At 35.5% G+C, this 17,264-nt stretch overlaps 1 protein-coding gene and 1 non-coding gene across 10 annotated transcripts in view; one reads left to right on the top strand and one right to left on the bottom strand.

The window, feature by feature from the left end:
• CNKSR2 (connector enhancer of kinase suppressor of Ras 2) overlaps positions 1-17,264 on the top strand; it is a 271,251-nt gene that overhangs the window by 84,877 nt on the left and 169,110 nt on the right. The window lies entirely within an intron of this gene.
• Positions 11,100-11,206, bottom strand: LOC122691018. Its single transcript, XR_006340268.1, has one exon. It is a non-coding gene; the product is annotated as a U6 spliceosomal RNA (small nuclear RNA).

The raw sequence follows: 17,264 nt of genomic DNA, 5'->3' as shown, positions 1-17,264 counted from the left end.
ATCTGTTTTTCTTATTTCCAGTTGTGATGGGTTTTAGACCGTTATAGCTGAAGTCTTTAAAAGAGATTCTTCCCCCAGCACCTCTTTCCCACATAAGATTGATTATAATAACACATTTGAGAAAAAAGGGAAACTGGTTTTAAAATCTTAAATGGAAAGAATTCTCACAAAGAACTGAAGCTGCAGATATTTAGAGCACTGTCAGCACCTGAAACAGAAAAGTGAGACAGGTACCCACGCACTTCTCAGCATTGAAATACTTGCCATGATGCCTACTCTGATGGGTATCAGCTTAACCTAAAATTATTCCATCTAAAATTTTTTCCAGTTCAAACACAAAAAAATGATTAAATTGTCATATAGTTAAGAAATGGTCATAAAAGTATCAGTTTGGAAGGTTCAGCTTTGGTGGAACTTAGAATACTTGGGGCAAGGGACAGAGGGTGGGAATGATGAGTCCTGGAAAACTTGAGGCTTAGCCCCATTGTTTCATGAATATACATATGCATAAGTATTTTGAAAACAGTCTTTTACTATTGTGCCATAATTTTTTAAAAATTTTATGCATAGTTATTAGGTCTTCTGTCCTTTAAAAATGTTTATAAGATAATAATACTTGTTAGTTTAAAAAATACAGAAAACCTTAAAGAATAGTTACTGTCATGTCAATTTAAGCACCAGAAACAACTGTGCCACTGCTATGGTCTTTCCTGTAATAAGTGTCTTTAATTAAGTTGTTATTCTGACTTTCTGCCAGTTTGTTTGATATTTTCCCCCATATTTACTGTCTAATGTATTTTCTTTTTTTTTCAAATCTTCATTCAAAAAAATGGAAAAGTCATCTTCAGAGGTCAACGTTAATATTTTTTTTTGATGGACATCTTCCTCTAAATTATGTGTGTGTACTCTCTAATCAATTTTGTTACCTTTACATTGTTTTAAATAAAAATCAGTCAAAGTAAACTATTTGTGAGTTATTCTTAAGTATACATTTTTAAATAAAAATACATATTGAGTATATAACTTTCTGAAAAGAATGCCTGCTTGAATTTAATCTAGCCTGTTTTATCTTAATCCAGTTGTTATTTACTCTAAGTAAATTCCCAGGAGAAAATAAGAGCTTTTTAAGGACTTAATTGAATTGGTATTTATGGTTTAAATTGTTAGGGCATGTATTTATAAATACTAAAAAAGACTTAAAAGATTATAGAATTTTGTAAAAATAGCCTTAGAAGTGATTTTTAATGTTTTATTAAGGACTTATACAAAAAAAAATTTAGCCTGTAAGTTTATTGACAAAAATAGCTATCCTATTCAATGTCATTATATTTTATCCATATGAGTATTACCTCCTTTACCTTCCTAGTTGACCTTTTATATTATTTACTCTTTTATTTTATGGCAAAATAGTATAGTGGGCTTTGACATAAAGTAGATATGAATTCATCATGGCTCTGCTTTTTACAAACAGTATGAACTTTAGCAAATTACTTCATATCATAATTTTGTCTTCATCTATAAAGTGGGTCACTTTGTTGGATTATTAAGGTGAATTTCTGTGAATATTGGAAATTGATCTAGTTCATGATCTGACGTTTTACTGGGAGCTTAATAAACGGCAATTTTAGTTATCTTGTATAGCAAAAGATCTTTGGAAACCCTCAAGTCAGTTTGTTGTTTCACACAAAATTTAAAGGAGTGTTTCTCTGCTTACTTTTGGTACTGAGTGGCAATGAAGAAAGACCTGGTTCTAAAATGAGTGATTTTTTTTAAAAAAGGATTTTGGTTTAATTTCAGATGTTTTTTTAGAATTTAAGGTGATTGATAACTATGCTTCATATTCTGAATGATATTTTGAAATGTCCATGTTCAACTGGAATATAGAAATTAATTTTGATTGTGAATTTGTCACCCCTGTCCATATATTTGAGTAACCTTGAGTTGAAAATGGAAAATTCAAAACAAGTAAAGGTAAAAGGCTAGTGTATAATAGTAAGTTATACAGAGTTTGTGTTCTAAAAGGGATATTAAGATTCAAGTAGTAGTGAGATACATGTATATGGGCTAGGCAGGCTACATATTTTATGGTTCATGTAGTAAGTATTAAACCATATGAAAGCTCAGCCAAGATAGTCTATCATTCATCTCAAACATGGCTTTCAATATTATTTTTGCTGTATTCTCAGGGTTAGTGTTTAAGCCTTCCTGAAACAGACATTGTAGGTGACCTTAAAAATGGACTTGGGCTCTTGGGATTTGAAACTGGGACATTTCAGACCAAAAACCAGGACAAACTTTACATGTAATTTTTAAACAATATGAATTGCATTACTTAGCATACCTGTTGAAGGCAATATGAAAGATGATTCTTTTTTTATTTTATATTTAAGCAGTATGTTTTAGTTCAATACTCCTTTAAGTTTTCTTCAGTTGTTTTAGCTGACGATGAGAAGCAAAACCATTATCTTTTTAAACTTTTCTTTATGATCCTAGTATGTAATGAATCAGATAGTATATATACAACTATTAAGCATAGTACCCAGATAGCTTGAGGAATGTTTTTTCTGAAGACAAATATGAGACCAAAAATTTATAGAATTTGAAAAGCTGAGATTATGTTGTGTGTATGTACCTGTATCCCTTTAAGGCCTGGAATATAGCATTGTAATCAGAATAGATATAAATACACAGAGAAAAAAAGAAATCCTCATTCTTGATGTTTAAAAAAAAGTGATTATTGATAGCTGCTAAATTTCTGAAGGCTCAGAACGAAAAGTAAATAAGTGATGAAATTATTACATACTAATAAGACTTTAGGAAAGCACTATTTAGAATATTAGACATAATAATTTATTATTCTTCCAGCTTTCTGACACTTTTTTTGTGAAAAAAACTTTAAAACATATAAAATGAAATAGGTTATTTTTATAGGTTTGTTCTTTTACAAACCTAGACTGTGTTGCATATTATCTGAGCATCTTACCAAGATGCTTTTAAAGATGTAGATATTCAATAGTATCATCATTAATAATAACAGAAGAACTGGATGTGTGGTGCCATTAGTATACTAATCAAATTCTTTTAGGTAATAAATGACAGGATGCTATTTTTCAGACATCTGTTTTCTCACTATTATATTTTAAAATGTATGTTATGTATATATACATATATACACAAATGAATTCATGTCATATATATGTTGTGAGGCATAAAAATAAATCAAATACTCTTAAATTGGCCATTTACTAGCTAGAACATTACCAATATTGTCTTAGTTATAATTGTGCTCTTTCTTCTCATTACCCTGCCTCTTCTAAGGGTGTTTATTATTTCATGTTTTTTTCTGTAAAGTAATTTCGTACATTTTCTAAACATTTCATTTAGTTAAGCTTGACTTTACGCTTTGTACAAATAGTATCACTTTGCATATTGCTTTCTTATTTGATAGTGTATAGTGAACTAACTCATGTTTTGTTTAGCCACTGTAGTTCATTCACTTTCAATACATATAATACTTAATTATATGTATATACTTCAGTGTTTATTCATTCTCCTGACCATGAATATTTGGACTATGTATGTAGGAGGGTAATTGCTGGATTATACAGTATACACATGCTCATCTTTAGAAATGTACCACATCCTTTTCTCAAAGTTTTATTGCTTATTTATGTAATATACTTTCATTGCCTTCCTATTTTCTGAATTACTACATTTTGTCATACTGTCTTATTATACAGTTCACCTTTCAAGAGGCTTTTAAAATATTCTCCCAAAGACCCTAAGAAGATAGAACATTTAGCATTATTGCTCTATTATATATAAGGAAATAGATGGATTACACGATTCTTAACCCTTTTAGATGGTCAGGTTTTCAGAAGAGAATCCCTGATGTGCTCCCATTTGTAATTTACTGTGGTGATTCTTTTTAAAGAATCAAGCCAAATGTAATACTAATCCATTTAAGAAAAGATTTGCTGTAGGAGACTTGGTAAAGGCAACTGCTCTGCTTTTTGCACCTGAGTGTCTCTAGTGCCAGGCAAATAAATGTTGAAAAAATGAAAGGACTCATTTTCTCTTTAAAATTTCACCTAAAAAGGGGTTAGAGGATTTTAAATGTAATCACTGTAACTAGTTCTGAGGCTGATGAAAACCTGAGAGAGAACTAAACAAAATACTGGTTTCTTTTTTTAAAGTTGATAAAATCCAGGTATATCATGATTATTAGAGATATAGTCCTTAATATTTTAAGACTGACTGTGGTGAACAGTATGAAGATTACTTAAAAATCTAGGAATAAAACTACCATATGACCTCACAGTCCTACCACTGGGCATATACTGTGAGAAAACCATAATTCAAAAAGATACATGTACCCCAGTGTTCATAGCAGCACTATTTACAATGGCCAGGACATGGAAGCAACCTAGATGTCCACTGACAAATATATATACTGGAATATTACTCAGCCATATAAAGGAACGGATTTGAGTCAGTTGTAGTGAGGTGCATGAACCTAGAGCCTGTTATATGGAGTGAAGTAAGTCAGAAAGAGAAAAGCAAATAAAGTGCATTAATGCATGTATGTGAAATCTAGAGAAAAGGTACTGATGAACCTATTTATAGGGCAGGAATAGAGATGCAGACATAGAGAACAGGCTTGTGGACACAATGGGGGAAGGAGAGGGTGGGACGAATTGAGAAAGTAGCATTGAAACATATACATTACCATGTGTAAAATATATAGCTAGTGGGAAGTTGCTATATAACACAGGGAGCTTAACTGGTGTTCTTTGACAACCTACAGGGGTGGGATGGGAGTAGGGGTGGGAGGAAGGTTTAAGAGGGAGGTATGCTTATGGCTGGCTTAGGGAGGTTTGCATATGTACGCTTATGGCTGATTCACATCATTGTATGGCAGAAACCGACATAACATTGTAAAGCAATTATCCAATTAAAATGAAGTTAAAGAATAGTTTAAGGCTGCTTCTTCTATTTCTTCTCCTTTTAATGCTTGTAACTCCAGGGAGATGAGTTGGGTGGGGGCAGGAGGGGGACAGTGTTAATGGCACTTGTCTCCTTGTGAAACTGGTAATAAGCTGGTAAATTAAGAATTATAGTGGAGAGGAATCAGAAACTTGGAGGGGAAGGCTGGTTTGGGAGCTGAAAAAAGTTCCTGTTACTACTGCCCATTCTGCTTCCCACCCTCCCCAAATAAATCCATGTATACATTTCCGAGTATCATTGAGATGCTTTTATAGCTTAAAAATTCCATTTTTTGATCTGATAGCAAATTTGAAAACCTGAACCATAAAAGAATATAGAATGTGATATTATTGGACTACGCCCTGTCATAGCAGTAGTTATCAAAGTACCTAAAGGGAAAAATCAAAAGGTTTGGTTAGGTAAATTATTGGTTCTGATTCTGTAAATATTTTGTTGTGTATCTTGCTCTTATTTAAGCACTATCTGCAAAGTTTTTAAATCCTTTTGAAATGTCTACCCTAGCACCATGCAGCAGTTACTAATACCATAACTATTAATTTCCCTTTTAATGTTTCACCATTTTCCACAGCCCTCCATACCCAACTAAATATCTCACTAGGCTTCCTGGTTCTTCCCATTTAAACTATCTGCATAAATGCTCTCCTGTCCTGTCTCCCTACCTGCTTTTTAAAATTGGTTCACCTTTATAACCCTCCCTCAAGCCATGTCATCTGGATAAATCTTATACCTTATGACATTTAAAAATTATTAGCAAGAAAAAAGGGTTGTATAAATTATAATAGGCAGGCAATGGTATTATTTCTGTTTTGAGGTTGGCAAAATGCTTTTAGAACTTATCAGCTTTATCCCTCACAATAATCAAATCAGGTGAAATAGGTAGACTAAATGTCACTATCTCAATTTTGTAAATGGATAAATAGAATTTGAGGGAGGGACAGTGACCCAGTCAGTCAGTGACATGACCAGGACTTAGATCTAGCTGCTTTGACATGGTTTGTAATACCTCCTGCTCATTGTTTCCCAAGTTTGGCTTCACCTTGGAATGGAGTAAAGAGCTTTTTATTTAAAAACACAGACATCTGGGTCCCATCCAAGACCTATTAAATTAGACTCTCTTGGTAGGGTTGTAATCAGTTTTTTTAAAGTGATGCCTCAGTTGATTCTAACATAGAGCCAAAGTTGATAACCACTGTGATGTAGTCACACTGCTTTAATGAGATAAACGTGAGGTAGGAAGAAAATGTATGTGATCAAGAACAGTGCTTCCCAATGGTTGGTCCAAGGACTATGATTCACCCAGGGAAGCTTGTTAAAATGCAGATTTCTTGGACTTCACTACGGTATGAGTGGTTGAGAATGATGGATCAGGAGGCCCAACTATTATAGGTGATATCAGCCTAGAGCCCACACTTCTATAAAACAGGCTGAAGTTTTGAATATACAACTGTTGCTATCAGTTCATAGTCTATTTGGGTCATAAATGCATTTCCAAAAGGATTAGACTTGTTCTTCGAAACATCAAATATATATGTTATTAACAAAAATGGTCCTTGTGCATCCATAATAGCGGGAGAACCCATGCTAGAAACTAATGTGGCATCAACAGACAGAGGCAGAAACTATACTTACTAAAACAAGAAGGAATAATAATATTTTAGCACTTTTATAAACCATATTATGCCTTATTTGGATTATATAGTTGAATCATTACACAAAATCTGTGACATAGATTTCATACCTATCTTAGATGAAAGCAAGAAATCAAAGAAAATGTAGAGCTGCTAGTTAAAGGCACTAGTTTTCTGAGATATTTTGCCCAACTGCTGATGTAGTTTTTAATAACCCTGGCCTCTTGGCTTGGGTCAGAATAATCACCAACGTTAGATAGGTAATTCATAAGAAATTAGACCTTAACACAAGTAAAATAATGGATTGAAATTGTAATCAACAGGGGCAGGTTGAAGAACTGGTCAGAATTAAGTAATTAGGACAAGTGAGCATAAATCAAACTGTAAAAAAATGAGGTAAAAATTCTCTAAAGTACAAGATGGGAAAAGTCTAGATTTGCATGAAGGTAGTAGAACATAATCTGAGGTTAATTGTGAATTACATTCTGTGAGGAGTGACATAACACCTCACATTTCCTGAAATGAAGTATAACCTATAAAACTGATGAAATAGTTATTGCATTAAACTCTGCTGGTTAGGTCTTCATTTGAGTGAGTGTTCTGTTTTTCCCCTTTTTATTTGATGGAGGATTTTATCAGTCAAGATAAAGTTGATTATGCTGTGGTAACAACCTGAAAATGTTAGTGGCTTTTGATAATGCTCATGTCAGTGCTCATGTTCCATGCCATCCTGGGTTGCTTTAGCTCTTCTCCACATCCTCTTCATTTCACAGTTCACACTAGCCTCTTCTTGAATACTGCTTGCAGAGGGAAAAGAGAGCCTGGTGAACTATGAACTGGTACTTAAAGTTTCTGCATGGAAATAAGACATAGCACTTCAACTCACATTTTGTTGAACAAAGTAAATCATAGGTCCATGGCCAACATTGGTGGCTCCAGGAAATTTACTTTTCCCTTAAGAAAAGAAAGTATATATTTAGAAATCATAATACAAATCTGCTACAATATTGAACCTATAAACAATTTCAATATAGCGTTTACTAGAATTTTAAGGACAACAATGTTTATTTGAATATAAGGAAAGAGGCAATAAAACTAGGTGCTAAGATTTTGAATATCAAGAAAACAGCTTGGTAAAGGTTGAACTTGAAGAATTTCTTCTTTTCCCTCAATGCTGTGTTTGTATGTATGTGTGTGTTTCTTGGTATTTGAAGTAGAGTCTACAGGAATATAGGGTGGTAGGTTTGGTGGGAACAGGAGACTTTGGTGAGAGGGGGAGACTTCTTGAAATTTTTCAAAGCATAAAATTCTGCCTGATAATCTCTCAGTGTTATGACTAGGAAACACCAAATGGATACTGATTCCATGTAATATCTATTTTGAGGGTGTACAACGTTCAACCTAGGTATAAACTAGTATTATTACTTGGACAATTTAGTATTTGTTATGATTTAAATATCATCATCATTGATCTAAAAATATTTATTGAATGCTCGGGTAGATGTCACTTTTTCAAATGTTGGACATAGTTACTAAAAGAAACGGTTCCATTTGTCTATGAAAGTGCAATCTAAGCAGATAAACAGGGCAAAGATGCATGAGCTTAAGGAATTTTTTAAACTAATACTTGGAATTTGTTCACATATATTATAATTTCCATTTATTTTCTGGCAGTCAAATGTATGGTCTTGAATTAAAGAATTAATGTTTAAATGATATCTTTATTTCCAATGGGATGTGGTATTAATCTTTGCTTGAACTCTTCAGTTGAGTTTGTCACAAGGGAAAAATTCTCTCCCAATTTTAGATGCTATAGATTTTCTTTCCATTCTCCAGGCAAGAATGCAAGAGTGGGTTACCATGCCCTCCTCCAGGGGGTTTTCCCAACCCAGAGATTGAACCCAGGTCTTGCCCATTGTGGGCAGATTCTTTACCGTCTGAGCCTCCAGGGAAGCCCAGGAAGACTGGAGTGGGTAGCTTATCCCTTCTGCAGCAGATCTTCCCTACCCAGGAATCGAACCAGGGTCTCCTGTGCTACAGGCAGTTTCTTTACCAGCCGAGCTACCACGAAGCCCTTGTGATATATTAGATGGTCATTATAGTAAGTAACTTGAACATGTGGAAGCTAGAGAGACTTATTATTACAAAGAAATTTTAGCTTCATTGAATAAATATAAAATTCTTGATATCTTTTACATAATGCTAATCTTTGTGCTGAGAAAACCCCAATTATTTTTGTTGAAAATATCTGCTGAGATCATGCAAATTGAAGTCTAATACTAAATTCATGTTTAAAATGATTTTAAAACTGTGAAACTCAGTCTTTTTGTACAAAACAGAAGTGTGAAAAAACGTGAAGAAACTAAGTATACAGTGCTAGTTTGTTTAGCAGTTAGTTTTAACATATGGCTTTAAAGTTTCGTTTTTATACCTAACCTATAAAACCAATGTTAAATATTTACTATGGAATATGAAAATAGAGACTCAATGGAATAAAATAATCATAACTGATGAATTCACATTTATAGCATATACAGAGCCCCTGGAGATATTAAAGAGAGAGTGCAGTTGAATATAGGGTTCCTTTTTTGAAAATATTGACCATCTAATGGGAAAGACCAACAATTAGATCACTGATAGAAACATAAAATGCATACAGCTAGAGTTATCTGATTGACCATTCAAGACCATTTTGGATTTGTTGAATTTGCCTCAGTGGTTTTTGGATTTGTTGGAGAGCTACTTAGATGCTGAAAAAAACTCACTTCTGCTTGTACCTCCAAGTTTGTATATGCTAAAAAATTAGTTTCCACATTCACCCAATTGTTGGAACATTAGTCTTTCATTGTCAAGTAAAAGTTGAGTGATTAGAGTCAAGTGGGGTTTCATTTTAGATGAACTCCCGTGGGAGAACTGGAACAGAACTTTGGAGAGGAATATGATCCAAGATGCAGAAGAATATAATTATGTTCACCAACAGAAAGTCTAAAATGGTCTCTAAGGTCATGCCTACCCACATTCTCCTCCTATTCTTGGTTTATTGCATTTTTTATGTTACAATTGATAGCTGTATTTAACCTAATGAAAACCTTAGCCAATTTTTAAAATGGGTCATTTTAAAATTTCAATAGATCCCATCCTTCATGAACATTCTTCTCATTTCTGAAGTAACATCAAGAAGACTAACAAGTTTGTGATCATTGAGTCAGTCACAATGGTGAAGGGACTGCCAAGGAAGTAATTGTTGGGTTCTTATGCTTCTGCCTTGTTTGCCAAGGACATTTATCTGAAATGAGAATTAAACTATGACATTTTGATAACATATTCAGGAAGGATGTTAATGCCTGTCCATTCACCATGGACATTCTTTACTCTTGAAGTACTCAGTCAGCTTTCAGTCTCTGATGAACCTTAATTTAGTTTGAACTTTTATCTTTCATCCATTGCAAATCATTTCTCATTGGCACTGCTTTCTCTGTGCCCACAAAGCTATGTGACGGGTACTCGGAATTCATTTTTCATGCTCTTGTGTATTCTATCTTACAGAGAGAATTGGTGTTATTGTACCGTATGGCTACTGTAGATGTCATAGTATACTGGACTCTGCCCTTTGCTGAAGGGGAAGAAAACTGAAGGATCTGGTTAATGACTGGGAATTAAATCCCTTCGTGGTTTCTTCCCAGATACTGCGTTTTTTGTTTCTTGGTAAATGGCTTTTCCAGGCTTCCCTGGTGGCTCAGTGGTAAACAGTTCACCTGCCAATGCAGGAGATGCAGGTTTGATCCCTGGATCAGAAAGATCCCCTTTAGAAGGAAATGACAACCCACTCCAGTATTCTTGTCTGGGAAATCCTGTGGACAGAGGAGCCTGACGGGCCACAGTTCATGGGATCGCAAAGAGCCAGGCACGTCTTAGCAACTAAACAATAAATGGCTTTTCCAGCTGTTGGATGGACTAAGTATATTTCTTAGACTTGTGCTGCTGTCTAATATGGTAACCACTAGCTGCATGTGGCAGGTGTTTTTTTGGCCACATTGTGTGGCTTACAAGATCTTAGTTCCACTACCAGGGATTGAACCCAGGCCAAAACAATGAAAGCATGGAAACCTAACCACTGGACAACCTGGATATTCCCTGAATGTGGCAATTGAAATGTAAATTAATTAAAATTAAAGAAAATTACAAATTCAGTTCTTCATTTGCACTTAAGGCATTTAAAGTGCTTAATAGCCACACATGTCTAATGACTATTGAATTAGACAGCACAGACACAGACTATTTTGCTGTAACTCTGTTATCACTATAACTTTTATTAGATATCTCTGTAACACTTTCTCCAGTTACTCCTGACCACATAACTAACTTCCTCCATCTCTCTTTTTTTTTAATTAATTTTTTTTATTAAAGGATAATTGCTTTACACAATTTTGTTGTTTTCTGTCAAAACTCAACATGAATTAGCCAAAAAATATGGAATGCTTCACAAATTTGCATATCATCTTTGTGCAGGGGCCATGCTAATCTTCTGCATATTGTTCCAATTTTAGTATATGTACTGCCGAAGCAAGCACCATCTGACTCCTAACCATTATCTGATCTTGTCCATAGCTGTCTTCTCACTACACATATTCTTTGTTGATGAATTCATCGTTGTTTCATTTTTCTTGTACCTTTAACTCTCTCTTTAATGTAAATATTTCCCAGCTTGAATTCTATTCTAGATCCAATTCAGCTTTTTTTTTTTTTTTTTTTAGCTACTTGCTGAGCAGCTTTGTATAGGACTAGCCAAAAAGTTTGTTTGGGTTTCCATAAGTTGGTTTTCTGTAAGATGTTACATAACATCTTACGGAAAAACCCGAATGAACTTTTGGCCAACCCAATATATGGCCTCTCAGCCACTTCTAATTTTACATGCTCCAAATAGAATTATTTTATTTTCTCTAAATTCACTCCTCCTATCATCTCTACAGTGTTATTCATCCACTTGCTCAGACTTGAACCCCAGGGTAATGTTTAACTTTCCCCTCCCTATTATTCTCTGTACCTATCTATGAATTAGTTACCGAGTTAGCTCATTGCTGGCTACGTGTATCTCATCTACCTTTTCTCATCTCCCCTTCCGCCATCATCATCTCAGTTCAAGCCCTGATTACATATCATATTTTCTATTGAATAAGTATTCCGACTGACCTCCCTGCCTCCAGTTTTGCTCTCTTCCAAATCCATGAGTACTTCTTCATCGTTTTCATGAAACATATATTTGATCACAGTCTTCCCATACTCAAACATTTGTGAACACTTCCTTTAGCAGAGTAAATTGCATATTTCATCTTCCCCAGAGTTGAAATGTCTACTTGGTATATTTTGGAAGATAACACAACTTTGAAGAGATTCTTCTCTCTGAGACATGGCACCAAAGTTATTCTTGTAACTAAAGGAAAGGAGCAAGAGAAAAAGAACTATAAGAAAAGAAAGAGATGTCTGGTTGAGTTGTTAAGCTAGACCAGAGAATTTGAACTATAGTCTCATCCCACCACGCCCATATTTTGTTAAAACACACACACACTCATGCTTACCATTCACATTGCTGTTTAATACCAACCATGGCACTAAATGTAAGCTATCCTGACTTCAGCCTCTTCCAAATGAAAGTCACAAGAAATTGTCAAGTGACTGAGTTAAGTATTTGCTACCCCAGTGGAAAGTGAAAGTGAAAGTCACTCAGTGTGTCTGACTCTTTGTGACCCCATGGACTATACAGTCCATGAAATTCTCCAGGCCAGTATACTGGTGTGGGTAGCCTTTCCCTTCACTAGCAGATCTTCCCAGCCCAGGGATCGAACCCAGGTTTCCCACATTGCAGGCAGTTTTTAACCAGCTGAGCCACCAGGGAAGCCCAAGAATACTGGAGTGGGTAGCCTATCCCTTCTCCAGCAGATCTTCCTGACCCAGGAATCAAACCAGGGTCTCCTGCCTTGCAGGCTGATTCTTTACCACCTGAGGTTCCAGGGAAGGAGGGGGCTTCAAAATAGATTGCTTACAAAAATGAAGCTTTTATTCCCTTTAAAACAACAAAATTCCTCCAGCCTATCATTGGTAACTCTCCACAATATGACTCTTTATTTTCTAGACTTTCTTTCTCATTGCACTCACCTCATGTATCTTAGGCTCTAGCCAGATTGCTTTCCTTATCCTGATTGTGTGCCTTTGTTCAGTGTGTTCATGTAATTTGGCATGATCTTTCCCCCTGAACCCCCAATTTCCAGACTTAAAAGCTATTTAAGCTCAGCTAAAATACCATCTCCTTCAGAAGATCATTCCAGAATTAAGAAGTCAGAACTTATCTCCTTTTTTATAGGATCGCCTGTTAGCATTTATCTTGTTTACCTTGTATTATTATTTGAATAGTTTCACCTACTTCTTTACTAAATAATGAAGTAATGACGGCCAAGGATCAAGTTTAATTTATCTTTGATCATCTAATAGTGCCTTGCAGCGAATTGTTTAGAAGATGCCAAAAAAAATAAAATAAAATTCTGGTGAATGGTATTATGACTTGGGGCTTCCTTCATGGCTCAGTGGTAAAGAATCTGCCTGCCAATGCAGGAGGCATGGGTCAGGAAGATCCCCTCGAGGAGGAAATGGCAACCCACTCCAGTATTCTTGCCTGGGAAATCCCATGGAGAGAGGAACCTGGCGGGCTACAGTCCTTGGAGTAGCAAGAGTCAGACACGACTTAGCACCTAAGCAGCAGCATTGTGACTTGAGCGAATGAATGATTAAGAGTATAACACTAACTCATTACCTGAACTAGTCAGTGAAGCGACATGGTGTGGAAGTTTTGGTATCTTGATAATAGAACATGTGAGGTGTTTAGTATGTAAGTACCCTTATCAAAGGTTTGCATGGCTGGATTATTGAAATATTAGTTGAAAGCAAAGCAATTAATGACCTATGTACTGTCCTTGTGACTATCTATAATACACAGTTGATGAGATGTATTATTTGTGCTGAACATTCTAATCCCCAGGTGACAAAGTATTTAGCATCTATGGTAAAATATAGAAAAGAAATTTTTTATGTTTTCTGCTCAGTGTAGCAATTGGATCGTGGTTTCACTAAAAGGATAACTGATTATGATCCTGTGGAGTGATCTTACTTTCCTAAGGAAAAAAGTGATCAAAACTGAAGAAACACTCCTCATTATATAAATTTGTCTTATTAAGAATTTGATGCATTTCAATGCGCATCATATCATTTGTAAAAGTGTTATACATAAAAAGGATAAAGAAATTCAAGTGTTACTTTGCATGTACAGTAAAAGATAGCATGAGCTACTAAAGAGAATTCCTGGGAGTGTATAGTGGCACAGCTCTAAATCCAATTTTAAAAATCTAAATTTAATCCTAACCTAAAAATAACTAGAACGTCAGAGGTGTACCTTTCCATAGTGTGTATAAGTTCAGAAAATGGAGATTTCTTCATATCCAGTGCAATTTTATTTTTAAAACTTGGGGTATGGTCTTTCAGGAAAGGATTTGGCCTTGAGTGTTAATAAAACTCCCATTTCAGAAGCAAATATTTTAAAAATCACATTTGATGAAAATAAAATGACTTACTGATGAGATGAATCCCCCTGAAGTACCTGCTGTATGTATGCTGTGTGTGTGTGCTCAGTCATGTCCTACTCTTTGTGACCTCATGGACTGTAGCCCACTAGGCTTCTCTGTCCATGGGATTATTGAGGCAAGAATACTGGAGTGGGTTTCCATTTCCTCCTCCAGGGGATCTTCCTGACCCAGGGTTTGATCCCGTGTCTTTTGCGTCTCCATCGGCAGGCCAGTTCTTTACCATAGAACCACCTGGGACGCCTTATAGCACAACACACTGGTTTTGTTGAATTTTATTAAGAAATATATTAATATTTTAAATTTTTAATTAATTGACCTTTTATATGTTGATTTGTATAATTTTGTGGCATTTATAGTCCTAAAGTTATGAAACTTCTTGAAGACTGTAGAATTTTACATATTGTAACTTATTTAGGTGAGTGCCTATCTTCTTAAACTGCACTTCTCTAAGCCATGTTTTATTCATCTTTGTATCCTTAAAACAGATGATTAATATTTGCTGAATCAAGAGCTTTACAGATAAATAGCTGTATACATCTATCATACATGATCCAATTAGTTTAATATATTCAATATTATTAAACTTACTAAATATATTTGGCTATATTTAGTATATTTAAATTTTAGCTTCAAGCATATTAATATATTTAATATTTAGTATTTCTATCCATTATAGTTATCCTCTTAGATACTCAAATTGCTCCATTTCTGCCCAGGGAGAATCTCTTCATATTGACTTCTGAGTCCTACTGACACAATCCTTGTAATCTTTAATAGCTTCTTTCTATTTTGTGTCACAATATAATTCATGCTCCTCTTGTACAGTTCCTATCCCAGTTTGGTATTAGCCATTTTCCAAGAAAGCCTGTGAAATGGTATTTGAATACCACCAATTGTGGAGAGTTCATTTACTACTAAATTGGTCATTGTTTCTATGCTTTTTCAGTGGACAGAGCTAAGAGAAACATACATACATATATACATACATAATACATCAAGAGACTCTAAGGTTTTTACTGGTCTTTTTATGTATGTGTCTGCTTTCTCCCATGTTAAAATTACTTACCAGTGTCACCAAGAGTGATAAAATGTTCAGTTCAGTTCAGTCACTCAGTTGTGTCTGACTCTTTGCGACCCCATGAACTACAGCACGCCAGGCCTCCCTGTCCATCTGTCACCAACTCCTGGAGCCCACCCAAACTCATGTCCATTGAGTCGGTGATGCCATCCAACAATCTCATCCTCTGTCATCCCCTTCTCCATCTGTCCTCAATCTTTCCCAGCATCAGGGTCTTTACAAATGAGTCAGCTCTTCCCATCAGGGGGCTCAAGTATTGGCGTTTCAGCTTCAACATCAGTCCTTCCAATGAACTCCCAGGACTGATCTTTAGGATGGACTGGTTGGATCTCCTTGCAGTCCAAGGGACTCTCAAGAGTCTTCTCCAACACCACAGTTCATAAGCATCAATTCTTCAGCACTCAGCTTTCTTTATAGTCCAACTCTGACATCTGTACATGACAACTGGAAAAACCATAGCCTTGACTAGACGGCCCTTTGTTGGCCAAGTAATGTCTCTGCTTTTTAATATGCTGTCTAGGTTGGTCATAGCTTTTCTTCCAAGGAGTAAGCGTCCTTTAATTTCATGGCTGCAGTCACCATCTGCAGTGATTTTGGAGCCCCAAAAAATAAAGTCAGACACTGTTTCCACTGTTTCCCCATCTATTTGTGATGAAGTGATGGGACCAGATGCCATGGTCTTAGTTTTATGCGTGTTGAACTTTTTCACTCTCCTCTTTCACTTTCATCAAGAGGCTTTTTAGTTCTTCTTCACTTTCTGCCATAAGGGTGGTGTCGTCTGCTTATCTGAGATTATTGATATTTCTCCCGGCAATCTTGATTCCAGCTTGTGCTTCTTCCAGCCCAACGTTTCTCATGATGTACTCTGCATATAAGTTAAATAAGCAGGGTGACAATATACAGCCTTGACGTACTCCTTTTCCTATTTGGAACTAGTCTGTTGTTCCATGTCCAGTTCTAACTGTTGCTTCCTGACCTGCATACAGGTTTCTCAAGAGGCAGGTCAGGTGGTCTGGTATTCCCATCTCTTTCAGAATTTTCCACAGTTTATTGTGATCCACACAGTCAAAGGCTTTGGCGTAGTCAATAAAGCAGAAATAGATGTTTTTCTGGAACTCTGTTGCTTTTTCAATGATCCAGCGGATGTTGGCAGTTTGGTCTCTGGTTCCTCTGCCTTTTCTAAAACCAGCTTGAATATCTGGAATTTCACAGTTCACCAATTTGGAGCGTTACTTTACTAGCGTGTGAGATGAGTGCAATTGTGTGATAGTTTGAACATTCTTTGGCATTTCCTTTCTTTGGGATTGGAATGAAAACTGACCTTTTCCAGTCCTGTGGCCACTGCTGAGTTTTCTAAATTTGCTGGCATACTAGTGCAGCACTTTCACAGCATCATCTTTTAGGATTTGAAATAGCTCAACTGGAATTCAATCATCTCCACTAGCTTTGTTCGTAGCGATGCTTCCTAAGGCCCACTTGACTACTGTCTTGTAATTGTTCACTTGCTTCATCCTGTAAGACACACATAGCAGTTTCAATAAAACAGTAACAAACTAACACTACTACCAACAATGTGGTTACTGAAAATAGTGTAAGTGAAATTGTGAAAATCGCCTAGTCGTGTCTGACTCTTTGCAACCCCATGGACTATACTGTCCAAGCCTGAAAATAGTATAAGATTTTCTTTAACAATTCTTTTTTTATATCATACTAGGGGTGTACAAATAAAGTATATTGTACAGAACCTTGAAATAGTTATTCTCCGTGTGATTATTCTATCACAACAGAATATACATTTAGGTCATATTTACTTTTTTCCTTGATAAGAATCCTTTTGAATTGTGAACATTTAATCCATATCATTTGATTCTAGGAAGGTAGGTAGTTAATGAAACTTGTATCCATTACAGCTGAAGCTAG

This window comes from Cervus elaphus, chromosome X (genome assembly GCF_910594005.1).
Source record: "Cervus elaphus chromosome X, mCerEla1.1, whole genome shotgun sequence".
Lineage (NCBI taxonomy): Eukaryota > Metazoa > Chordata > Mammalia > Artiodactyla > Cervidae > Cervus > Cervus elaphus.
The sequence above is the reverse complement of the archived record's forward strand: the minus strand, read 5'-3'. Positions and strand labels throughout refer to the sequence as shown.